Source organism: Protopterus annectens, chromosome 3.part0 (genome assembly GCF_019279795.1).
Source record: "Protopterus annectens isolate FY-2018-M chromosome 3.part0, PAN1.0, whole genome shotgun sequence".
In the NCBI taxonomy this organism is placed as follows: domain Eukaryota; kingdom Metazoa; phylum Chordata; order Ceratodontiformes; family Protopteridae; genus Protopterus; species Protopterus annectens.
In genome coordinates, this window is record NC_056731.1 from 409,168,916 (window position 1) to 409,196,397 (window position 27,482).

At 41.3% G+C, this 27,482-nt stretch overlaps 1 protein-coding gene across 1 annotated transcript in view; it reads left to right on the forward strand.

Moving 5' to 3' along the window:
- Window positions 1-27,482, forward strand: part of FARS2 (phenylalanyl-tRNA synthetase 2, mitochondrial) — a 2,286,208-nt gene that overhangs the window by 1,103,089 nt on the left and 1,155,637 nt on the right. The gene's annotated exons all lie outside the window — the stretch shown is intronic.

Consider the following 27,482-nt stretch of genomic DNA (forward strand, 5'->3'; position numbering starts at 1 on the left):
CACATTTTCAATAAAATCTAGTCTGTCCTTGGTAAAATTCAAATTCCTGACCTGTATCAATGTAAGAAAATGGTTTCTACTATTTCACGTTCTGCAGCTGTTTGCATTTGGTCAGAAGAGACTTCTCTTCTGATATTGTCTTTTCTCTCTTTATCCTCATCCCTTTCTGCGGTGAATATTATGAGGCTAATACAAATACTCCAGTTTTTGTTTTCCTTAATTTTTTAATCCCTGCAAAACAGGCAATCAGCTGACACTGGAGCCTGTACTTGATCTTGGATGACAGGATTCACTCCTTGCCCTCAGGGCACAATCTGAAATCCTCGCTTTGCCGGAGAGGAGATTGGGGTGTCTCAGTGCAGAGTCATACTTAGGACCATAGGGATTTTTTTTGTTTAGGGTGGAGATATGAGTAAAGAATATAAAGTGTGGCATGCAGTGACATAGAGTATTATGTCTGAGAAAATCTTACTTAACTAAAAGATCTGTACAGGTTTGTTTGGGAGCTGTAAGACTGAAGACCTAAACCTCAAAATCCTGAAGATTTCAGACTGCTTCATATACCTATATCCTTTGTCTCATGATCTGAAAATAGTATACTGAATTTTTATCCCAACGAAGCGTGATCTATAATGTTCAGAAGATTATAGACCATCTGACTTTTTCATCTGTTGTCTGATGCAGTGGAGGGGACTGCATTTCAAAGTATGATGTTTTTTGGTCTGAAAAACATGGTTTCTAGGCTAAGGCCAACAGGATGACTGCCTTCCATTTTTACAGTTGTCTTAACATTCTGATGGGTAATGTAAAGGGTTTTGTTACTGCAGCATTTTAGATTGCATATTACTTTGGAAAAATTGTATAACAAAATTAGGTGTATTTGCTGCAAGTTGCTGCTCCAGATTAATTTTTTAATCCTGTACTAAATTTAGCCTTGTGTGGATAGGAAAGCTACTAATGGTGTACCATATTGTTCAATTTTTGGATTTATCATATGCGTTTGGGTATGGTTCATGAATGCAGGCTTTCAGAGTGGTGTGCCTAGTCTTTGCCATGACTGGTTGCTGACATATGGTGGTGTGGATGCAGGAAGGTCGATTCAGATCTGTGCACTAATGCACTATATGCTGGTGTGATCTCCCTACACTTTACAAGCAAAGTGTCGGTTACTATGTACCTCGTTAGCATAGTGATAGCATACATCAACGGTCAGGGAGGGCTTGGTGTGCTGGCTAGATGAAACAGATTTGCTATTGATATACAGGCTATAGTTCAGGATTTTCTGGAGTAATCTACCAGACTTTGTGCTAATGGAGAGATGGGAGTTCTTGAGTCACATACGTCTCTACTAGTTGCACCTGCTTAGAAATAATTTGCATACTTTGTGTAGTGTTAGCAAAAGTAGGCAAAAGATAGGACCCATGAATCATGATCTTAAATGTTAACCTGTATATCCTGAGTAAGACAGGCATGGATGTTTTGCCTGTGAATTAAAAGATTTATGAATCCATGCCCTTGTAATTAACACTGCAGGGGGACTAAGGGGAAAAGTACATCCTCTTATGGACAGGATGTGAGTTGTCCTCTGTAGAGTGTACAGTAATACAACCTTAGGAAAACACAGAGGAGCAATACTGTGTGAGTGTGTGTGTGTGTGTGTGTGTGTGTGTGTGTGTGTGTGTGTGTGTAGCTTGGTCAAACAAGCAACATATTGAACCAGGTACTTAATTTCTTGTTTATTTTTGTTTTTACAGGGGCAAGCCCAGCTGTATCCCCACAACTCCTGCTAATTATATATACAAACTACTTGATTGCCCTACAAAAAGGGCAAATTCACTTATCTCCCCTGTATTGTGATGTCTCATACACAAAAATAGATCAGTTGATTTTCGAGCACACATACCAGCTTTTTTTTTTTTTTTTTTTTTTTTTAAGTCAAAGAAATGAACTTTCAACCAAATGTCTATATTCTATATATAATGTGTGTGTGTGTGTGTGTATGTATGTATATATATATATATATATATATATATATATATATATATATATATGTATGTATGTATGTGTGTATGAGTGTTTCTCTATCTATCTATATATATATATTTATTTATTTTTATTTATTTATTTTATTTTACATTTATTGACCGGGATAGTCTGACTGGATATATGTCCATTTTCAGCAGATGCCCGGGGAGAAAAGCTCCACATACTAAAAAAGAGACAGTACATACATCACTGAGTGATAAACTCAGGCAGACATGTTTAGAAAAATATAGACAAAGAATACAGGCAGATATCAATATACACAATGTGCAGACTTACATCTGATTGGCAGAGACGTATCAGAAAATGTGAACACAGACTACAATCAGATCTCATAATTCACAATGCTTAGACATTCAAATGCTATGAGGCATAGATACTTGGCTAAACAGCAGGGTGGGTAGGAAGACATACATTAGTGAAGTTGTTATTCAGGTTTAGAACAAGAGCACAACAATGAGATGTGAGGTATTTTTTGAGTTGTCTTTTAAATAGGGGTAGTGAGGTTTCCTTGGTCAAATGTAGTTGGGAGTAGATTCCAGATTTTACCGAATGAGTTGGCAAATATAGCATCACCTGCAGAGTTATTGGATTTTTGGGTCAGTATCATTATTAATCAGCTGAGCATAATGGCCTTGGGGCACTATGAGGGTGAGAATATTTTTGAGGGCAGGGGTGTTATCAGGTTGATGGAGTGCTTTATGCACTACTAAAAGCTGGTTGAACTGTAGAAGGGTAGGATACTCTAGCCATCCCAGTGCTTTGAGGTTCTGGCGATGGTGGGTCCTAAAAGCCATGCCTGTAGCGAATCTGGCTATATGGATTGTAACATCCTGATAATTTGTTGAGATCGGTTTTGGATAGGTTGGTGAGTACAGTGGAGGCATACATAAGGGTAGAGGGGAGGTGTGATCTTGCAATAGCTACCCTAGCTGGGGGGGGGGGGTGAGGAAAGGTTTGGCTCTCTACAGGGAGCCAAGTTTTTTGTTGACTAACTTAATAGTGTGATTGACATGTTTATCACATTTAAGGTTGTTGTCTATTATTATGCCTCGAAGCGTTGTATGGTCATCAGGGAAGATAATGGTGTCATTGCTAGATTTGATGTTGAAGGAAGGAGGAGGAATTGTACAGTAAGGCGAGAAAAGTAGTAGCTTGGTTTTGTTTAGAAGTAGGCGGCGATTAGCTAGCCATGTTTCTAACATGCTGAAAGTGGTCTGGGTGAGGGTTAAAAATTGTGTAGGAGAGGAGGTGGAGCATATTAGCATTGAGCCATCTGCATATTGGATGCAGGTGACTCTTAGGATGGTGGTGTGCAGATCACTGATAAAGATAGAGAAAAGAAGGGGAACTAGTATGGACCCTTGTGGGACACCTAGGGTTAGAGGAAGTTGGGATGACAGCTTGGTCTGCCATAAGACAGCCTGCTGTCTACCGTTTAGGTAGGAGTGAAATCATTGTATTGCGTGTTGGTCTAAACCGATGGTTTGTAGGATTTGGAGCAGTAGCTGATGGTTGACCATATCGAAAGCTTTTGAGAGATCTAGGAAAAGTGCTGAAGATAGTTTGTTGTTGTTATGATGAAGACTGATGACATTAGAGAAAGATAGAAAAGCCGTGGTGGTACTGTGGAATGACCTAAAGCCATGCTGAGAGTCGGGGAGCTTTCCGTTTTGAATAAAAAAGTGCATAATTTGTTTGTGTATGCATCTTTCCATGATTTTAGCTAGTAGTGAAAGAATGGCTATAGGTCTAAAGTTATATAATTCTGTGGAACGTCCTCCTTTATGGAGAGGTATAACATGTGATATTTTCCATATTGCTGGGGATGGATCCTTCTGAGATGGATCTGTTGATTAGAATAGACATGGTAAGTGCTATGGCATCAGCTGGGAGGTGGTCGGCAGCTAGTGTAGTAGGTTTTTGCTTTTTGAGTAAGGTCCGGATCAGCTTAGTAGGTATGGTTTGAAAGGTGTAGGTGGGTTGGGTGCTGGGTGGATCAGGGCTAGATGTGCCGGAGCTGGTGTTTGTGTCCGATGGAGTGAGATGGGTAGCTAGAGACTGGATAGTCTCAGTAAAGAAGGAGTTGAAGCTGTTTGCAATTTCAGCAGGGGATTTATTAAGGGCAGTTGATGAGGTAGGAGTGGTGGAACAGCCTGGGTAAAGAAGTTTGTTAATACCAGCCCAGAACTTTTGAGGTATTAGCTGATATTTTTGTTGTAGGAGGGTGTAGTGATTTTTTTTGTCTAGAATGACAGATTTTTTAGTCTGGTTCCTTAGCTGCCGGTATCTTACTTGTCCATAGGGGCTTTGGTAACATGCCACCTGGCCCATGCGTTGTTGCTTAGTTTAAGTTTGTTTTTTATTTCTTTAGATAGCCATGGTGCAACTGTGGCTTTTACACGGATGGTACGGGTAGGAGCATGGTGGTTAAGGATAGCCAGAAATTTGGTATTGATGTACTCAACTGCTTCTTGTAATGGGAGTCGTTTCAAGACATTCCAATTACATGCTTTGAGTTCTTTTTGGAAGTTGTCAAGGTTAAAGTTCCTGACGTTTCTTATAGTTTTGTAGGTGGGCTGGTTGGGAATGTCGGCTTTGAGCCTAATAATATAGGTAAGGCAGTGATCACTTAGATCATCGGGTAATGTACCTGACTTGTACTTTTGGGGGTGGCTGTTAATAAGTATCCAATTGAGGATCCTATCTTTGAAATTATTTTTGCTAAATCTGGTGGGGGGTGGCAATGATCTGAGTAAACCCATGGAGGCTTAAATGGGTGGAGGGAGTTTCAGAGGAACATGTGTTCCAATCAATGTTAAAGTCCTCCAAGACAATGGTTTCCAGGGGATAGTTAGAAGCTAGCCAATGTAAGATATTTTCTAGAGTATTATCATTCTTGCCGGGTGGAGTATAAATGCAGACAATGTATCTGCATTTATTTTTATTTATTATTCGTTTGGTGATGAGAATTTCTGCATTGCCAAACTGGGGTGGCTGTTGGGTGTCAGTTGTTATTGTTAGGGTAGACTTGTATAGTACAGCTACCCCACCACCTTTCCTGGAGATCTGGTCCAGTCTAAGGATGTTGTACTGTGGTGGTGGTGGTGGTGGGGGGTTATTTCGTAATCTTTGGATGTTCTTCATCTCACATTGCTGCAGTCCTTACACTTGGGTAGTCCGCTGTCCTCGGTCGGCCCGAATATCAAAGTATAAGGCTGACGTCGGTCAAGGCGCATTTGACTGACATCAGGACGTCAGGGTACAAATGCGCATGACCGACGTCATATCCTCAGTCTTTTTTGCCGCATGGTCCGATGCAGAAGCAGCATTGCAAGTGCCGGTTGGCGTTCTGAAATTTTTCGATTTCGGAGTTTCAGACCGAGTCAAAGTTGGCTAAGTACCACGTTGGGGAATATTTTAGTTTTTTCTTGCCTCAGTGATTTACCGGATGTCAGAAAAAGTGAATAATTGTATTTCTTGTGGGAAACAGATACCACATAGAGACTATCATACTTTGTGTATTCCTTGTTTAGGGCCTGAGCACGACGTTGTTGGGTGTCGCTCTTGTGCTAGATTCAATAAGCGCACTATAAAGAGAAGGTTAGATTGTGCCAGGTTAGTCTTGAAGCGGTGCAATTATAAAATGCCGTCGGATGCTCCGGCGCCCGCTTCTTAAGAAGCGCAAGGACAAAGCAGTTAAGCCTAGGCTAGAAGAACCGTCCGTGCGGACGCCGGTTCTTTAGAGGTGTCGGTGGAGCCGGTGGTTCCACGGAGGTTTCTTTGGGATCCCAGGGAGAGACTTTGTTATTGCAGGATGTGGCCTCTCAGGAGGCAGGTCAGGCTGATGGGGCTTCTCAGGTTACTATACTCCCCTCCCTTCCTAGGGTGGTTAGGCCCTCTCCTTCTGTTTCCAAGGCTTCTCCCAGAGGCAGGCCAGGTTTAGCTTCAGTTGGTGTCACCCCTAGTTCTTCAGGAACTGTGCCCAAGAAGCATATGCTTAAAATGGCAGAAGATTTGATTACTTTGATTAGGGGTTCTTTGCCCCCTCCTGATAAGAGACCTAGGCTGGAGCCTGAGCTAGGGAGTTTTGAGCAGGCTTCGGATGTTTCAGAGTCTTCGGCTGAAGACTTGCAGGAGTATTCCCCTTATTCTGATTCTGATTCTGATGTGGATGATTCTACTCCTTCTGCTTCTCCTCCTGAGGATTTTTCTTTTTCAGAAACTCTTCATTCCATGAGGGAGCATTTTAAGTGGGAAGGTCAGGACTTCTCTGATTCCAGGAAAAGGCTTAGGGAATTTTTGTTTTTACCCCAGCATAGGCCTTTGGCTATACCTCCTGTTTTGGATGTGGTGGAAGATGTTTTTACAGAGGCTTCTCTTAATCCTGATTCTTTGCCTCCTGCTCCTGTTAAACCGGATAGGTATTACAGGGTGCCTGAGGCTCATAAGTATCTTTTTAAGAGTCCTAGGGCGGACCCAGAAACTGTTAGTCAGGGGCCTAAAGGTGTTAAGGCTTCTGTTGTCAAAAATCTGGTTCCTACAGATAAAGAGGCCAGGGCCTTGGATAGATGGGGAAAGAAAGTTTATACTTCTTCCACTCTAGCTATGAGGGCTTTGAATTGCCAGTTTCACATGTTGAAATACCAAAACTATCTCCTTTCACAATTGAAGTCTAAGGTTGATGCTCTGGCGGAAGGTATTGATTGTAAAGAGTTACAAGATTTAGTACATGTTTCTGAACAGGTGGGTAAGCATTCTTTGCAATGTGGTTTTGATGCTGTACAGGCCTCGTCTAGGGTGGCTGCCACTGGGTCAGTTCTTCGCAGGCACGCCTGGCTGAGGGATCAGAATTTATCTGACCATGTTAAAACAAGGATTTTAGATGCTCCTTTACAATCTGATGTGTTGTTTGGTTCTCCTGTTGAGGCAGTTTTAAAGAAAATGGAAGACAAGGCTAAGTCTATGCAGACTGTTAAAGATTTTTTGCAGGTTCAGCCTCCAAAGTTTAGTAGAAATTGGCCTACTAAAGGGTGGACGTATCCTTCTTATGATTCCCAGTCTAGGGGTAGATCTAGACGTGGTAGGGGCAGAGCTCAGGGCTCTTTCAGGCCTAGAACAGGGAGTTCTCCTGCACAGTCCTCGGGTGAGGGCAGGGGTCAGTCCTTTCGTAAACAGACCCAATGACCTACCTTTTCAGCTGCCAGAGCCTTCTCGTCTGGCAGCACCTTTGGGAGGAAGGTTGGCACTTTTCAAAGAAAATTGGAGTTTAATTACCCAAGACAGATGGGTATTGGATATCATACACCACGGTTACAGGTTTTATTTCCATACCTTGCCTCCTTTCAAAGGCATGCCAGACGTTCCTCCTCAACAAAGAATAGAGGCTCACAAGCAAATTTCTCTGTTACTCCAAATAGGGGCCATACAGCCGGTCCCTATGCCAGAAGTGGGCCTAGGATTTTATTCTCGCCTGTTCCTAGTACCAAAGAAAGGGAACACGTGGAGACCAATTTTGGACTTATCTATCCTCAACACTTATCTGGACATTCCCAAGTTCAAAATGTTGACGTTACAGCAGCTTTTACCTCTGCTGGGCAAAGATCATTGGATGGTAACTTTGGATCTCAAGGAGGCTTATCTTCATGTTCCTATCAGACTGAGTTGCAGGAAGTATCTGCGTTTTCGAGCTGGGACTTCCCATTATCAGTTCTCTGCATTGCCCTTTGGCTTATCTACTGCGCCCAGAGTGTTCACGAAAGTTCTGGCTCCAGTGATAGCTTTCCTCAGGTTAAAAGGAATACAGATCTATCCTTATTTGGACGATTGCCTGATTCTGGCTCAAGGAAGGGACGAGCTTCTTCATCATTTGGATTATGTGATAGCAGTGCTAAGATGCCTGGGGTATTCTGTGAACGAAATAAAGTCCAGTCTAGTACCCTCTCAGGACATGTGCTTTCTGGGTGTGAGACTGAATACAGCATCCCAGATGACCTTTTTGACCCCGGACAAACAAAAGAATCTTTCCCTTTACTTTCATCAGTTGTCTCATCAGTCCAGGCTGACTGCAAGGACAGTCCTTCAAGCCTTGGGGTTCATGGCATCTTGTATTCTGGTGCTTCCCAATGCCAAACTGCATATGAGGAAGCTACAATGGTATCTCAAAAATGTATGGACACAGCACTGCCAGGATTTGGACACTGTCATTCAAATAATACCTTGCATTCAAAAGGAATTGTTGTGGTGGGCTCAGGAATGTCACCTAAACAAGGGACTCTCTGTGACCCGGCCAGAGGCGAGTCAGATTCTAACGACAGATGCCTCAGACAAAGCTTGGGAGCTCATCTGAATGGAAAGTGGATACAAGACAAGTGGCCTGCCAGACTACAACATCTACATATCAACTTGAAAGAGATGTTAGCAGTCCAGTTTGCATTAATAGCTTTCAAGGATTTACTTCTTCCAGGGCAGGTGTTGATTCTAACAGACAACACAACTGTCATGTGGTACATCAACAAGCAAGGCGGAACACATTCTTATCCTCTATGCAGGCAAGCAATGATTTTGTGGGAGACTGCTCTCAGTTTACAGCTAAATCTTCAGGCAAGGTTTCTGCCGGAGCACAGAACTCCTTAGCAGATGTGTTGAGCAGACAAATTATGGATCCCCACGAGTGGAAATTGGATCCTCATGTATTTCAGAAATTGACAGTGTCATGGGGAACTCCAGACATAGATCTGTTCGCTTCTCCACTAAACCACCAGCTGCCAAAGTTTTGCACAAAAAGGTTTCATCCCACAGCTTGGAAAGTGGATGCTCTTTCTTTCAATTGGAGCAATCTTCATGTGTATGCCTTTCCGCCTCTGCCTCTCCTCCCAAAGGTACTACTAAAGGCCAGACAAGACAAGCCAAGGATGATTTTGATAGCTCCAGATTGGCCTCGACAGCATTGGTACCCATTACTGAGAAGACTGGTACGGAAGCCTCCATGGCCTTTGCCTTTGATTCCACACCTGTTGTCTCAGGAGGACAGTCATTTGCTCAATGTCAAGCTTCACTCTCTGCACCTAACAGCCTGGCATATTCTGTTTTGAACCATAGTGGGCCTCCACTTCCACAGCAAGTTTTGAATGTTATTTTGGAAGCTAGAAGGCCTAGTACAAGGAAAGTGTACGCAGATAAATGGAAGAGATTTTTATTTTGGAGTGCAGCAAAGGATTTTGATGTTTCTGAGCCTAATTTAAGTGTGGCTCTTCAATATCTTACTGAGTTACTGGACAAAGGTTTGTCCTTCTCTTCTATTAAGGTTCATGCTGCAGCAATTTCGCTCACTATGATTGTGACCCACCATTGTTTTCTCATCCTTTGTTCAAGCAATTTCTTAGAGGGGCAAAGAATATAAGACCCCACGAAGAGCTCCTACTCCTGCTTGGGATCTCAATTTTGTGTTGGAGAAACTCACTCTACAACCTTTTGAGCCTGCAGCTACTACTGAATTAAAGTTTTATCATGGAAGACTGCTTTTTGTTGGCTATTACCTCTGCAAGAAGGGTTTCTGAGTTGCAGGCCCTTATGGCGGTTGAGCCTTTCTTAATTTTCCATAAGGATAGGGTATCTTTACGTACTAATCCTTCCTTTATGCCTAAAGTGGTTTCTAGTGTGGCTTTAAACCAAACTATTCATTTGCCTACTTTTTATGCAAATCCCCAAAATAAAGGGGAAAAGATTTTGCACACTTTAGATGTACACAGGCAGTTGCGATATTATTTGGACAGAACTAAAGGGTTCAGGCAGTCTCAACAGTTATTTGTTTCTTTTGCTTTGAGTTCTCAGGGCAAGCCTGTGTCAAAACAAACTATTTCTAAGTGGATTGGGTTTTGCATTGCTTTCTGTTATTCCCATCATGGCAAGGAGATTCCAGCTGGGATTAGGCCTCATTCCACTAGGGCTACTGCCACTTCGACAGCTTTTTTGAGGGGGGTGGCAACTAAGGATATTTTGGAGGCAACTACTTGGAGTTCAGTGCATACTTTCTCTAGGCATTATCACCTACCACTTTACTCTAAATCCAGGGCTGGTTTTGCCACTGCTGTTTTGCAGGGCATTTTGGCAGCTCCTGCTTCCTTATAGTTTGGCCATCCTCCCTTACCTCTGCTTTGGGATTCTACCCAAGTGTAAGGACTGCAGCAATGTGAGATGAAGAACATAGTACAGTTTTGTACCTACCATAAATGTAGATGTTCGAAGATCCACATTGCTGCAGTCCAATTTACCCTCCCTCCTTCCCTCTGTAGTTAGAGGCGGTTGTGTGGGTTGGGTTGTCAATATGTTGTATATTGTATATATTGTACATATTTTTAGTGCTAGGATGGTTGGTTGTTTGTTTGCTGTCTTTTGGTTTTGACCTTTATTTTTAGGGTCTTCTGACATCTGGGGCAAGAAAAGACTGAGGATATGACGTCGGTCATGCGCATTTGTACCCTGACGTCCTGATGTCAGTCAAATGCGCCTTGACCGACGTCAGCCTTATACTTTGATATTCGGGCCGACCGAGGACAGCGGACTACCCAAGTGTAAGGACTGCAGCAATGTGGATCTTCGAACATCTACATTTATGGTAGGTACAAAACTGTACTTTATTGGTTTTAGCCAGTTTTCTGTGAGGCAGAGGATATCAGGGGAGTGAACAGCTAAGAGTCCATGTAGGCTATGGATCTTGTTGTTTAGGCTTCTGATGTTGATGACCAGAAATGAGTTTGGAAGTCTATCTGGGTAGTACACGTTGGGTTGTTAGATGGTGTGCTTGGGTCTACTGTTGTGGATGGGCCGGAGTTGGGGTGGATGTCTCCATCCTTCATAAGATTCATTTTTAAGTTGCTTATGAGTCTTAAAAAAATTGTTTATGATTTATTTTCATAGCTTTTGGTTTTTAAGCTAATGTAGCTGTATTTAGTTGGGTGATGGTAATTGTGGGGCAAGGAATTAGGAGAGGAGGTGGTTATGTGGTGGATAAACTTATTAAATGCTGGGTTGGTGTCTGTTTGAGAGTTTGCTTATTGGATTTGACCTTGTTAAAACAAGTTCCGTGGTAGGGAAAGTCTTCCATATTTATGCTTTTACAAGTCTTGCAGGGGGAGGTGACGTAGGAACACCTTATTAAAACAAGTTTCCTGGTGGGGAAAGTCTTCTGAACATATGCTTTTACAAGCCTTTCAGGGGGAGATGAGGTAGGAGCACTTTATTAAAATATATATATATATATATATATATATATATATATATATATATATATATGCACACGAGATACATAGCTTTGCTCAAAAGTTCATTTTGTCAAAGGGAAAAATAGTTGAAAGCCATACACTTGGACAACCTCCTGATCTCGTAATTCTCAACATTAACATTAGAAATAGGGACAATATAAATACACTAGAATCCGTAACCCACTGGGCATCAGAATCTCTCAGCCATTAAACACTCATATTAGGTGATTTCAATATAGATTGGACAACAATAAATTCACCTCTCCCCACTACTCATATAAACTTACGTGGTTCACTCAGATCATCCATACCCCAACCAGAATTGACAAAACTACCAAAACAGAATTCATCTTAGACTGGATCCTCACTAGTCACCCATCCATGTCACAATACTCCAGCACACTACCTGACACCCTAAGTGACCACCTGCCTACTTTTCTGCTTAGACAACAAGTCAACCCCACTAAAAATAGCTCTTTCAAACAAATATGCTGCAAAAAGAACTTTAGACCAGATGACCCAATAATAGCACTAAACCACTGCAACTGGTCCCCATACTTAGCATCCCACTAGATAAAGCAGTTGAATACTTTAACTCCACATTCCTGAATATACTTAACCAACTTGTCCCCCAAGAATAATTCAAACAAAGTCCAACTTTGCCCCCTGGCTCACCAAAAGCACCCAACTCTTAAAAAACAATGGGACAAAGCAGGGAACATTTGGCATAACAACAAAACTAATACTGACAGACAACTATTTCTTGAATTAAGGAATAAATCAGAAAAAAACAAATAAGAGCAAATAAGAAAACCTATTAATCCAATATACAATCTGAACACAAAGTTAACCCTCAAAAATTCTGGACTGCCATAAATAATATTCTCCAAGCTGGTAAGACTGGTACCCCAACACCAAACATCAACACATCTAAAAGCAACATTGTAACACAATTCAATTAATATTTTACCATCTCCATTCTCAAGCTGTCAACAAACTCTCCATCCACATGCCTCTCAAACCTTCCAGACTCCCCATTCAACCAAAACTGCTTCTCTTTCCAGCCAGTCCAGACCAGTACAATCCTCAGATACCTGTCCAACCTAAGACCCACTACCTTGGCTGCTGATAAACTCCCAGCAGAATATCTTCGAATCTCAGCCAAAGCTGTCTCATACCCTGTCTCTGTAATCATAAGTAGGTCAATCTCCAAGCAACAAGTCCCAACTCTTTGGAAAATGTCACACATAATAACTTTGCATAAAGGGGGGAACTCGACTGAGTTATCCAATTACTGCCAGATAGCCATACACTCTCCACTATCTAAAATTCTTGAGAAATGCATACATTCCCAATTACTAAAATATCTTCTCTCTAACAATCTCCTCTAAAATATCTTCTCTCTAACAATCTCCTAGCCAAAACTCAACATGGTTTTCGACATGGCCATAGCACCACTACTGCTCTTATCAGTTTCACCAACCACGTTAATCAACAGCGAACTGCAGGCAATCTGGTAACAACTGTCTTTTTAGGCCTGTCTAAAGCATTTGATACAGTCTCCCATAACAATTCGAAAAAACAGTCACAAAGGTACCAATATAAACCAATAAGTCAATCCAAGGTACCACAAGACCAGGAATAAGTCAGAGTTCTTGTAAAATCCACTTTAATATAGGCACAAACACATGAATGCGCACATTAAAAAAACAGCGTTTTCATTTAAATCACTTCATCAGATGTGGGTCAGAGAACAAAATAATGGCTTCTATAATCCTCTAAAAATTAAATTGACCAATAAAAACCATTCAATTGAAAACATCATAAATTTTTTTGTGTCTTTCGGCTTTTCCCGGTTAGGGGTCGCCACAGCGGAACTCCGGTCCGCTAATGATTGGCAGTTGATTTTTACGTACCGGCTTGCCAGGCCTGACGCACAACCTTCAACGAAGGTGCACCAATTCACGCATGTCTCCACGTAGAAGACGCTCTAGCTGAGAATTGAACCGGACAGCGTCTTACTGTGTTCATGAATATTCATGTTAAAACCATGTGAACCATAAGACCATTAAAAAGCATTAAGACCATTGTATAAACTATCCATGAATATATAAAAGGTCAACAAAATACATTTTACAAACTTAATAAAATAAATAAGTGTACAGCCTGTACGATACATAAATATCTTAAGTAAAATCATTTCAATTAAAATAAAGGTAAAATGATTCATTAGCACTGGTCAAAGTCAAAATTGCATCGCATTGTGAAAGAAAAAAAAAGCAGCAAAATACAAATACCAACTGATATCTTGTTTTGTGATCTTATAATTTAGCTGCCCTTAATTTCAGAAAGGGTACTAGGGAGATATTCTCATTTAAAACTGGAAGAGAGATGGCTTGAAGTGTTATTTGCTACCATAGCTCTTTATATTCTATTTTCTCTTCCCATTGTCCCCCTCTAACATCTTTTTTAACCCCTTTCAAAACAAAAAAAGAATAATTAGCATTAACACACGTTAAAGAATGTTTAAAAAGGGCATTTGTTTCCTTCCTGTTCTGCATATCGTACAGGTGTTAGTATATCCTCCTCTTTAGCTTATGTTCAGTTTTACCCACGTAAAAGAGTGACATACCTCACACCAAGGTAGATAAATAAGACCATTGGAGTCACAGTTAAAATATCCTCTGCTCCTGAGAACCATATTTCTACTATTTAAAATAACTTCTTCCTTACTCATTATAAACCTAGATTGTGAACACCGCCATATTTGTAGGTACCAACTTTCTTCCTACCATTTGCCTCCTTTTTATCGTTTTCTAAGGCATTTTTCACCCTTTGTGAGTTTTTATACACAAATGTCAGTTCTTTGTTGGTTATTTGTTCCAAATCAGTGAGGTTTTTACATTTATTCCACTCTTCACTAATTATTTTCCTGACTACTACACTGCTAGCATTATATTCTAGCACCATTGCTTTGCTAATTTGATTCTGCTTTAAGGAGTCAGTACAATGCTTCTCCATTAAGGGCTGACCAAGGATGGGTTTATATTTCTACCTTCCTGTACTTGTTTTATAATATCTTAAAGAAACTCTTTTGGATAACTCCTTGCTAAAAACAATCCTTTGAGGAAATTACACTCATTCAAAAAATCATTTGTATCAGAGGTCATATGACTTGCCCTTACATACTGCCCTTTCACAATATTTCTCTTGAAATGGGTGAGCACTATCGTAGTGCAAATATGAGTTAGTAAAGGTGTTTTTTCTATGCACCCTTGAATTGAACCTGTTGTTTTCTTTGTATATTTCTATATCTAAATATTGTAGTTTTTTGTCAGAAACGTTGAAGGCAAATTTAAGAAATGGAGTGGTGGTATGTATAAAATCAACAAATTCCTAAATTATTTTCTTGTTATCCTCCCCAAAAATGCAGATGTCATCCAGGAACCTCTTATAGAGGCTCCAACAATTCTTATATACAGAGTCCAAGTACATGTTTTTCTTCCCATTTCGCCAAAATTAAGTTAGCATAGGTGGGTGCGCATGCAGCGCCCATCGCCACCCCTCTAACCTGTTGGTACAATTCTCCTTTGAAATAAATAAAATTGTATTTTAAAACTAATTCCTTCAGGTTGAGGTACACCAACCTATCAGCCTGGGACATTTCTGTCTCCTCAAATAAAATTTCTTCTAACTTCTGCATTCCATCAGAGTGGGGAATACATGTAAAGAGGTCAATGACATCAGTTGTAATAAAGGTCAGATCATTGTTGAACAAACCATTATGTACACCCCTAAGGAGATCCCAGGAATCTTTTAGGATATTTTACCTTTTCCACCAAATATTTTTTAACTTAGAGTCTACCAATTTAGCTAAATGTAGAGTTTTGGACCCCTCAGCTGAGACTATCGGTCTCAGTGGGGGGGCTTTCATTTTTATGAGTTTTGGGCATTCCAAAGATTGTAGTGAACTTGGGTTTGTCGACCTTTAAATAATTGTAGGTACTGACGTGTATTAATCCTTCCATTTACAGGTCAGAAAGAACCCCATCTATTCTGCTATAAGAAATGTTAACTTGATTTCTTGATACACTTTCATACTTGTCTGTATCCATTAGTATTTCATTCATCTTTCCTTCATATATTACAGTATCCATCATTACCGTTCCCCCACCTTTGTCTGGTTTCATCACCCTTATGTGTTTATTCAATCTAAGCTCATCCAAAATAGCTCTTTCATTTATGCTTATATTGTTTTTGTATTTAACTTTTGGCATGGCTTTTCTAATTTCAGATTCTAAAATCCGTTCAAAATTACAGATCTGGGGATGTAAAGGTGGGTTTATGGTACTTTTTCTCCTGCTAGAACTTTTGGTATTGTTCACTTGGCCAAACATTAAGCCTAAATTAAGATTTCTGGTGAATAGTTTCACATCCATTAATGTTTTAGTTAAGTCACCTTTTCTCTGGGGAATAAATTTCATACCATTTGACAACAAACTGAAATGTTCATCTTTTAATTCAGTTTGACTGAAGTTATAAATGCAATAACCATTCTTTGAGAATCTATACATATTAGTTTCATCCTGCCTGATAAGGTCATAATGTTCCTCTAGTTCAGGGTGGGATGTATTAACCAGATCTAATACCTCCCCTCCCCCTTCTTCCTCCTCTCTGAAAATGTTGTTGTTGATAATAGTTACCATTCTGGTTTCTGATTCTTTCAGATCTTCTTAAAGGTTCTCCTTCATTACAACCATCAGGTTCATTAACTTGTTCCCCTGTCTGCACCCTGTCTTCACCATTTTCATCCATTACATTATTCTCATTCCACTCATAATTCCTAACATAGTCAGATCATTTCTTGTAGGTTTAGGATAACTAATATTATGTTGGTACTCATAAATGTCCCTTTCTAAGTTTTTGATTTTCCTCTTTATTAAATCTTCACATTTAGGATCAACCTCATTCCTTATAACAAAATATTTTTATTTTTCACTAGGCAATTGTGAAGATTAAATCATTTTTGATTTGTTCATTCAAAATATCAATTTTCTTATTAATAACTTATTTCTGCCTATCATTGTTCTTAACCATAGCTTTCAAAACTTCTAACCCACATCAGTTAAATATTTCTAAAAGTTCTTTGTGATATACACTGTCAGGTAATAGATTATTTGGGTATTTGTATATCCTCAGACCCTTAGGCACAATCTCTTCTATTATACATTGTCTCAAGTATGCATTTTCTATATCAAGTGTCCTATACTTTGACAAAAGCTTGGACATTTTAGTTAATTGCCCTCTGTAAGAGTCATTAATTTGTAAGGTAGTACCTGTTTTCTTGACAATATTGTCCTTGAATTTAGCTGACAAGTTCAGTTGCAACCAGTCTTTTAAGTCCACATTCTCAGTGTTTAAAGCTGAAGCATAAGTCCTTAAATTTTGTCCTGCAGGCAAGGGTGAATCATTCCTGCTACTGGTAGAACCCAAATCACCCCTCAAGATAGCTGGAGTCTGTACAAATTCATTGTTGTTATCTCCATTTCATGTATTATTTCCAGAAATGTCTGTTTGACTTGAATCTACGTTATTCCCATTATTTTCATGCCATTTTGGTCTGTTCTGGCTCTGGGCTTCCTGGTTACGCCCACCCAGTCCTCCTGCTATAATTCCCACTATCGATTGGCTGAGAAGGGTGACTAGATCAATCAGTTTTGTTAACTGACCAATCAGCTTTCTCGTTAGTCTGATGTCATCACTACCACCCCTCCCTTCTTTCTCAGAAATAGATTCACAGTCCATGGCTAATATAAACCAAAAAAATTCGAAAAAACAGCCACAGAGGTACCATTATAAACCAATAAGTCAATACAAGGTACCACAAGACCAGGAATAAGTCAGAGTTCTTATAAAATCCACTTTAATATAGGCACAAACAATGAGCGCACACATTTAAAAAAAAGCGTTTTTGTTTAAATCACTTCATCAGATGTGGGTCAGAGAACAAAATAAAGGCTTTTATAACCCTCTAAAAAGTAAATTGACCAATAAAAAACATCCAATTAAAAACATCATAAATACTCATGAATATTCATGTTAAAACCATATGAACCATAGGACCATTAAAAAGCATTAAGACTATTGTATAAACTATCCATGAATATATAAAAGGTCAACAAAATACATTTTACAAACCTAATAAAATAAATAAGTTTACAGTCTGTACAATACACAAATATCTTAAGTAAAATCAGTTCAATTAAAACTCCCCAGTATCTAAAATTCTTGAGAAATGCATACATTCCCAATTACTAAAATATCTTCTCTCTAACAATCTCCTAGACAAAACTCATCATGGTTTTCGACCTGGCCATAGCACCACCACTGCCCTTATCAGTTTAACCAACCACGTTAATCAACAGCGAAATGCAGGCAATCTGGTAACAATGGTCTTTTTAGGCCTCTCTAAAACATTTGATACAGTCTTCCATAACAAACTATTGACTGTTCTCTCAGAACTTAAGATAAATAAGTCTGTACTCCTATGGTTTAAGACTCTTTCTCTAACAGACAACAAGCCGTTAAGTGGCTGGACACTCTATCCCCTCTACTCCCCCATCACCCTAGGAGTGGCTCAGGGATTTTTACTCAGTCCCCTGCTCTTCACAATTTTCACAAACAACCTTCTTAAAGCCACATGTCATGCAAACCTAGTCCAAAGCGCCAATGACTCTACCCTGGTCTGCTCCACATCCTCTATACAGATACGAACCCAAGAATCCTTCACAGCCATTGAAACCTGGTTAGCCGACTCCCAATTGATACTCAGCCCCAAAAAACCCAATGTGACAATTGGGGAGAGATGGGTGAAGGCTGCCAGCCGTGTCAAACAGAATTTGATACATAATTCTGTCAACTGTTTAAATAAGTGTAAAATACAGGCTTGTGTTTTTAAATGTAAGAAAACACTGTAAAATGTGAACTTCAAGATTGTTGCAACATTGCCATCTGCTGTTAGGAAAACCAAGCCAAGTATTTCAAATGTGTCTTTTTAAGTTGAAAAGATCTTATGAATCTTTTTAATGTTAGAATTCAGCTCCAGGGCGGCTGGATGAAGATTTCATGCCCATTGTTTTAAGGCTAAAGTTTATGACCAGAATTTAGATGTGGAAGGTGCTTTATTGCTCTGGTTTCTTTTAGGATATACATGTGAAATGTCTTCTATTGTTATAAGTTTCTGTGCAGGTGTTAGATTGCTAAATAATGCATTCTGTGGCCTGAGAACTCAGACCAGATGTTAAGATGATGCAATATAAATACTGGGAAAACCTAAGTGTCAAAAATGATGTAATTTGGGATGGCCTTAGAGACATGTTTGTTAGTAATGTTTAAATACTATTTCTCAAAAGAGACTTGAAGCCTTTTGACTTTGGATATCTAACTTATCAGCACTCTGCCTTGTGCTCACATGTAAGTTTTTAGCATGGTGATTTCTTGTAGGAATAGTTAAAGCTAGTAAAGATTAATAAGGTATTTTTCTTTGAAGTCAGATCTGTCCTACTGTATTATTTTAAGTTTCTGTGTGATCTCTGAACTCTTAGATATCTCTGTGGTGTAGTAGTTTTGTCTTGTGTTTTAATGATTTATTATTAAATATTTTTAAAACCATCTACCTGTGGCTGATTTGTGTAGAGATAAGCTCTATAGTACATTGCATATTTATAGAGGTTATTGTACTAGGCCACTCTAAAGTAAGCCTTGACAGTTAGTCATACTACCATTGGATATTAATATTGCACAGTAACAATTGGACACCCTTTTAAGGGCCTGTTAGTAGCTGATATTATTAACTGAGTGGTGGCAGAAATTACTACCGTATAGTCTGGGTAAAGGGGCACAGTTGGAGAATCTGTGTCAGCCTCTCCCAGGAGTGTCTGTGAAGTTGTATAAATACTTATCTCAAAGTGTGTGTGTGTGTTGTGTCAGCTACTTGGCAGGGGCACAGAGCACTGGTTGGACAGAGAGAGTACTGGAGGTTTTAGCTTGCCCACTTAGGCTGAGACCTGGACCCTACAGCTGTGCCAGTGGGGAGTCTTATTGGGAACCTGGTGAGCAAGGGAGCAACCAGCCCCAGACTGACTGTGATCTCTGTTTGCACTTAAGGGAAATTCTACTTTACTGTGTGTATTAGTTATCCTTTTCTCTTCTATGAGAAGAACACCCTGGTGTTAGTGGTGAGGATTGAGGCTCCTTGATTGCTGGGCCAGGGCATGGTCGTCACAAGTGTTTGTCAGTGGTGGGATCTACTTCACATACTAATTGGCTTGTAATGGTGTGGGTAGAGCGAATTCCTGTAGCATATATACAGTGATCTCTGAAAGTCTTTTGTACTCTAAAACAGCCACACAGTGTATACTCAGAGTTCATATCACAATTGTTTTATTTCTTTTGTTAGCTTAGTGTTAGTCAGGGTGAGCAGGCAGCATGTCAGCAGAAGAGTATGGAAAGCTGACAAGGAGCCAGCTGGCGGATATGTGCCAGGCTAGGGGGCTGGTGCATGGAAACCTGACTAAAGCAGACCTGATTGCAGCCTTGGTTACAGCTGCATCAGAAAACAGCAGCCTGGAGGACAATCAGACTGACAGTGGAGATACAATATCATCGGAGAATGGACAGCTCAACCTTTCTGCAGTGAACTTAAAAATCCAGCTGGAGCTAAAGAGACTTGAGTTGGAGGCCAGGCGTATGGAACTAGAAGCAGCCAAGAAAATGAGGAGTCTACAAGCTGAGGAAAATGAACAGCAGAGGAGACATGAGAGGGAAATGCTGACTCTTTGCTAGAGTCATGGAGGTAATGGGGATAGGAGTTACTGGACTCCAGAAGCACAAAATGTCAGTAAATTTCTTCCACAGTTTAAAGAGGGGGATAATTTTGATAGCTTCATTCATATGTTTGAGTGGGTATGTAAACAGTATGAAGTTGAACAAGGGCTCTGGGTACGGTTCCTGACCCCCTCACTCCATGGTAAAGCTGTAACTTCTTTAGCAAAAATGCATGACACTGACTGTTTTGATTATACTGCTGTAAAAAGACATTTATTAGAATGTTTTAAGCTAACACCTGAAATGGATAGGAAAAAGTTTCGTGAGCATAGACGCAAGGCAGATGAAAATGTATGTGAATATGTTGCTGAACTGAGCACTTATTTTCATAGCTGGGTGAGTGGATGTCAGGTCACCACTTTTGAAGGGCTGGCAGACCTTTTGGTAAGGGAACAAGCCCTTAGCACTTTGTCTGAGGACATGAGGATCTGGTTACCTGATAGACGGTGTGCTCCTTCAGAGGATTTGGGGAAGAAGGGAGACCTATACCTGGCCAGCAGGGCAGTCCTGCACAGGAAAGGGACCCCCAGTACTGCTCATGGGACTAAAGGAACCCATGGTGGGCAGCACAGACTGCCCCAGCAGAATCCGCCAGTAGCATGGAAAGCCACTAGTCCAGGTACAAGTCCAGGAGCTAGGGTGAAATGTTTTGAATGCAACCAGTGGGGCCATGTGGCATACAGATGTCCACGGAGGCAAGGTGGGGAACCAAAGGTGAGGGAGCCAGTAAGTGGGAAAGACAAAATGCCAACAGTGTGTTGTCTTGAGACAACAGGTGTATGGAACTACCATCCTGCAGAGGTCCTGAGAGGGAAGGATTTGGATGAGGCAGTACCATGTACTTATGCAGTTACATGCAGTGAGGCTAGTAGATAAGCATGTGGGTCTGGTAGCCTTGGGGAGACCCAGACAGACTGCATACTTGCAGCCAGGACTGCTCAGGTGGTTACTTCAGGGAGTGAGCTATGCTGTAGCAGTGAGACTGAATGTGAGCCACAGCTGCTTTTGAGTACTGAAGTTCCCCTGGACAGAGTAACTGCAAAGGTAGAGGTGAGTAGTAGTGCCCAGGATGGCAGTGAGGCACCGTTGTCAGAGGATGCCAGACTTCCTGTGGAAGGCGAGCTGGGAAAGGTTACAAGGAAAGAGTTCAGACAGGCTCAGCTCTCAGACCCTACATTGCAAGGCCTGAGGCAGGTAGCTAGGGAGGCACCTGATTCTCAAGGGAAAGGGGAATCTGTATACTGGAACAAAGGTTACTGTACAGAGAGTGGACCCCTGAGGGAGCGCTAGAAGGTGAGAGAGTACAGCAGTTGGTAGTGCCTAGAGCTTACTGTCTGTCGCTTCTGGCCATAGCCCATGATATTCCCTTTGCAGGTCATATGGGCATAGAATGTACAAAGAGGCATAGTATGCAAAACTTCTATTGACCTGGAATTTTCCTGAGATGTAACAGAGTACTGCAGGACCTGTGAGCAGTGCAAAAAGGTAGGCAAGGCAGGAGACAAGATGAGAGCTCCTTTGATGCCTTTGCCTGTGATTAAGGAGCCATTTCAGAGGGTAGCTATGGAAATTGTGTGTACTCTGAGTACCCCAAGTTCCACAGGGAAAAAGTATATCCTAGTGATTGTAGATTATGCTACACGATACCCTGTGGCAGTGGCTTTGTCCTCCATTGACGCCGAGAAGGTGGCAAATGCTTTGCTAGAGATTTTCATCAGGGTAGGTTTCCCACAGGAAATACTGTCTGACAGAGGTGCCAATTTTATGTCAGACCTGCTTGCATGTCTGTGGAAGTTCTGTGGGGTGAAGCACATGAAGACCACCCCCTACCATCCCCAGACTAATGGTCTTGTTGAGAGGTTAAACTCTACAATCAAGTCCATGCTACAGGCATTTGCAGATCAGTTTAAGAGGGAGTGGGATAAATATTTGCCCCATCTGTTGTTTGCTTACAGATAGGTTCCCCAGTAATCCACAGGTTTTTAACCATTTGAGTTGCTGTATGGGCCTAAGGTGAGGGGACCTCTAGATTTAATTCAAGATGAATGGAAAGGTGAGTGTGAGTCTCACAAGGAGTCTGTTGTGGCATATGTCCTGAACCTCAGTGCAAGGCTCAGGGAACTCATGGGCCTGGCCCAGGAGAACCTGGCAGAAGCCCAACAACAGAAAAGGTGTGGTATGACAGGAATGCTCAAGCTAGAGTGTATGCTGTAGGGCAGCAGGTGATGGTTTTCATTCCTGTCAGACACAACAAGTGGCAAGCAGCTTGGGAGGGACCCTACAAGGTGGTAAGAAAGTTATGTGATGTTAACTACATGGTAGAAGTGCTAGGCAGATGGCAGGAGCACAAACTGTACCATGTTAACATGATGAAACCTTACCATGATAGGGAGGCCCTTGTGCTGAGCTTTTGCAGTGGATTGCAGGAGGAGTCTAAGGGAGATCTGGGGACTGATCTCCTCAGTGAGGCTCGGCTGACACCTCGGTGGAAGGGGTAGCAATGTCCCAGCAGCTATCTCCTACCCAGGATCGAGAAATCCGAGCAGTGTTGCAGGAGTTTGGGGGCATGTTCATCGGGAAACCAGGGAGCACCCACCTGGTGCAGCACCAGGTGGATATAGGATGCCAAAGACCTATCAGACAGGCCCCTTATAGTGTGCCTGAGAGAGTCAAACATACTCTGAGGGAGGAGGTACAGGAGATGTTGGAACTAGTGGTGATTCAAGAGTCCAACAGTCCCTGGGCCTCACCAGTGGTACTGGTGCCAAAGAGGGATGGCAGCACCAGGTTCTGTGTGGATAGTCACACAGATGCTTACCCCATGCCTAGGACAGATAAGGCCCTAGAGCAGCTGGGTGGGGCTAAGTATCTTACAACCATTGATCTTACCAAGGGTTACTGGCAGGTGCCCTTGACTCCCAGTGCTAGAGAGAAGTCAGCCTTTGTGACTCCTTTTGGCTTGTATGAGTTCACAAAGATGCCCTTTGGGATGAAGAATGCCCCACTGACTTTCCAGAGCCTGGTAGATAATTTCTTAGCAGGAACAGGAGGGTTTGCCCTTGCTTACATGGATGATATTGCTATCTACAGCCATTCCTGGCCAGAGCACCTTCAGCATGTCAGAGAGGTGCTGGGCAGTTTACAGAGGACAGGGTTGACCTTTAAGCCAAGCAAATGTCAGGTGGGTATGGCAGAGGTCTCCTACCTAGGACATAGAGTGGGGAGTGGTAAGATAAAGCCAGAACCTGCCAAAGTGGAAGCTATTCAGGCATGGCTTGCACCTGTTACCAAAAAGCAGGTGAAGGCATTCTTGGGGACAGCAGGGTACTACAGAAAGTTCGTTCCCAATTATAGTACCCTAGCTGCTCCCCTCACAGACCTGACAAGGAAGAACAGACCAGATAAGGAAGTGTGGACCCCAGCATGTGAGCAGGCATTTCAGAAGCTTAAGGAAGCTTTGGGAGGACCCCCTGTGTTAGCCGGTCCAGACTACAGCAAAGAATTTATTGTGCAGGTGGATGCTTCAAACTATGGTGTGGGGCCTGTACTTAGCCAGCTTTCTTCAGAGGAGAGAAGAGCACCCAGTGGTTTATCTCAGTCATAGGCTTCAACCCAGGGAGGTAGAAAAGGAATGTCTAGCCATAGTGTGGGCACTACAAAAACTTCAGCCTTATCTGTATGGAAGAAAATTCACTGTGATGACAGATCACAACCCGCGAATACGGTTAAACAGCCAGTCAGCAAAATGCGAAGTTGCTAAGATAGAGTCTGGGGTTGCAAGCATATGATATGTCAGTGCAGCATTGCAGTGGGAGTAGCAATGCCAATGCAGATGGGCTCTCAAGACAGGGAATGGGGTGAGGTACACCCAGATAGACCTGACACTCTCAAGCGATGTTTCTTAAGGGGCACTTGAAAAATGTGTTTGAGTTACTTGGGGGGGGGGGTGACGATTGGGGAGAGATGGGCGAAGGCTGCCAGCCTAGTCAAATATAATTTGATACATAATTCTATCAACTGTATAAATACATGTAAAATGCAGGCTTGTGTTTTTAAATGTAAGAAAACACTGGAAAATGTGAACTTCAAGATTGTTGCAACATTGCCATCTGCAGTAAGGAAAACCAAGCCAAGTATTTCAAATGTGTCTTTTTAAGTTGAAAAGATGTTATGAATCTCTTTAATGTTAGAATTCGGCTTCAGGGCGGCTGGATGAAGATTTCATGCCCATTGTTTTAAGGCTAAAGTTTATGACCAGAATTTAGATGTGGAAGGTGCTTTATTGCTCTGCTTTATTTTAGAATATACATGTGAAATGTCTTCTATTGTAAGTTTCTGTGCAGGTGTTAGATTGCTAAATAATGCAGTTTGTAGCCTGAGAACTCAGACCAGGTGTTAAGTTGATGCAGTATGAATACTGGGAAAACCTAAGCGTCAAAAATGATGTAATTTGGGATGGCCTTAGAGACATGTTTGTTAGTAATGTTTAAATGCTATTTCTCACAAGAGACTTGAAGCATTTTGACTTTGGATATCTAACTTATCAGCACTCTGCCTTGTGCTCACATGTAAGTTTTTAGCACGGTGATTTTTTGTAGGAATAAACTCACATCCTTACCAGTAGATTTTGTACTCTCCCTTTAATAAGGAATACTGCAGCAGTGACAAGGAAGAACGTCATGCAGTTGAGTAAGATCTTACTATAACAATAGATAACCAGCTTCTCATTGTTGCAGTATTCTGTTCCTCCCACCTTCCCTTTGTTTTGCTGCGTTTCTTATACCATGGCCAAGGGGATCCATCTTCTTCTTCCCTTTCTGAATGCACATGTATTTGCTTTTCCTCTTGGGTTGCTCTGGTTCTCCAGGACCAATTCAGTTCTGAGGATTAGGCACTCATACATCACTTATGTACCTTATACTTAGATATGAAACATACATTGACATACGGTGCCTGAATAGAGCTAAGGCTCAGTTTGTTGGCTGGACATTCGACTATCCTCAGCAGGATATCCCTTTAATAAGGAATACTGCAACAGTGAAAAGTAGGATATCTACTGTTATAGTAAGATCTTACACAACTGAACTTTTTTGCCAAGTTCTTAGGGGGTTTAGTACAGGTATAAAAATGAAATTGTGTGCACATTTCTGTCTGTCTGTGTCTGTGTGTAATTGTGCATTCATGAGGTAGATGAATGCTTGGTGAGAAGTGAGTGGTGAAAGTAGGGAGTGTGCTACATTTTGTCACTGTATGTAAAGCAGTTTGCGCAGAGGACAAATGAACAATTAATGATCTGTTTCCACTGCTCAGGGTACCGGATTTAATTTCTTCCACTTTTAATTGCCTACCGTGTGACTCTTAGCAAGTCAGTTAACCAGACAGTACTCCTGGGTCACCTCTGAAAAGGGCAGTTTGTCCAGTGGGCTTACCTGGTCAACAAATAGGTAAAATAAAAAATATCTGAGTAGTTAAATTGTGGGTGCTTGCATGTGTATGGAACTGAAGTGGATGGAGGTTTGCAAAGTGTGTGTGTTCCAGTGCTTGCAGTTTGTGTGAGTTCTGTGTGATGTGATGAATAGTAAAATGCAATTGGTGTTTTAATGTATATGTATATGTATATAGGTGAAGATATTGATGTGTGAGGTGATGGGGGACGAGGGATTGTGGCATTTATGTTTGGGACATTGTGAGATGTGTAGACACAGTGGTGGTGTACTTGATGTTTGGTGTGTGTGTGTGTGTGTGTGTGTGTGTGTGTGTGTGTGTGTGTGTGTGTATGTGTGTGTGTGTGTGTGTGCGTTTATGTGTGTGTGCGTGCATGCGCACGTTTGTGCATTTTTCTTTTATCTCCTCTGAACCTATTCACCTCTTATGAGCAATGCGTCTCTGAGCTAGGTGAAAGCCCTATAAACCATTTGTTCCTGGGCTGGGAAGTCCTTCAGATCCATCCATTCTGTCAATGTGAAGAGTCAGTGATATGGAATGGGCTTTCTTGTGGAGAGGCCAACCTTTTCTTCAATTAAGATAGCAGTCTGAGAGGACAGAGTAAGAGTGCATGCTCCCATGCACGCTCCTCCTCCTCCTGTTTCCTCACCTCAGCAGGAAAATCTCTGTCCTTTATAGTGCAGGCTAGCACTGCTTCTTACTAGTGGGTAGTACACACAGCCACTGCTATCTGTTGGCAGTCCTCTGGGTCATGAAGCATCCCTCCTTCCACCGATGTATGAATCGGTGTCTACTGCTCAAGTTTGTCCTCCTCATTCACTCCCTCAGATGTCCATGATAGTAATCAAACAGTTTGCCTGGGTGATTGTCAGGCTTTCATCTCTGTCTACTTTACAAACCTGTCACTCAGTGTGTGTGTGTGCGTGTGTGTGTGTGTGTGTGTGTGTGATTGGGTGTGTGTGTGTGTGTGTGTGTGTGTGTGTGTGTGTGTGGATGAAACTAGTGAGCGATCACTATGAATGTGTGTAGGTAAGGTATGAGATGTGTGTTTGTTGTGAGACAATAGAAGATATATGCAGGCTTCATGGAGGTTGAGCAAGAGATTCTTTAATTACTCCAAAGTAAATGTGATCTTAGAGATAGTTAATTAAGTTTCAGGGGTGCTGGTACTTGCTCTCCATCTAAGAAGCCTGTATTGTGTGACATCTTGTGTATTTGGGTGAGTACATTTAGAGCCTTGAGTGAGTCTAGTGAATACCTGTCTTGAACATACTTTGTGTGAATGCAATGAGTATTAATCTTGTTTAGACTAGCTGACAAATGTATGTAGTCATTTTTTATTTTTGATAAAATGACTCTCAGGTTGTTTAACGATAATGTGCATACTGCTAAAATCAAATTTCTGTAGCTGCTCTATCATTTTTATTCACTTATCATTGCAAACAATGTTATCCAACCCCACTGTGCCCTTCTTTTTCAATGTGATGTCTGTGCTAAAAGTGTGCAGCTCCTAGTTAAGGGGAGGAAGCAAGATATACATTTCAGTGTTGAGCATTTTTATTTAGTTTTACATGAGTTCATCTGTAAGGCCAGTCATAAGCATTTGTTCAATAAAAGCATGAAGATGCTGAACCTGTTACTTCTAACTTGTTAATTGAATTTTTTGCCTCATCCCCCTTACTTTTTTACTTCCCAGTTTGGCCTAGTATTCTTGCCCTGTGTCTTGTAGCATATTTCCTTTGACAGGAAATTACAAAAGATTACTGTCACTCAGTAATGCCATACATTATTTCTACCTTCTGTCTGCTCAGAAAATTATTTTGTACCTTTGCCCCCCATTACATT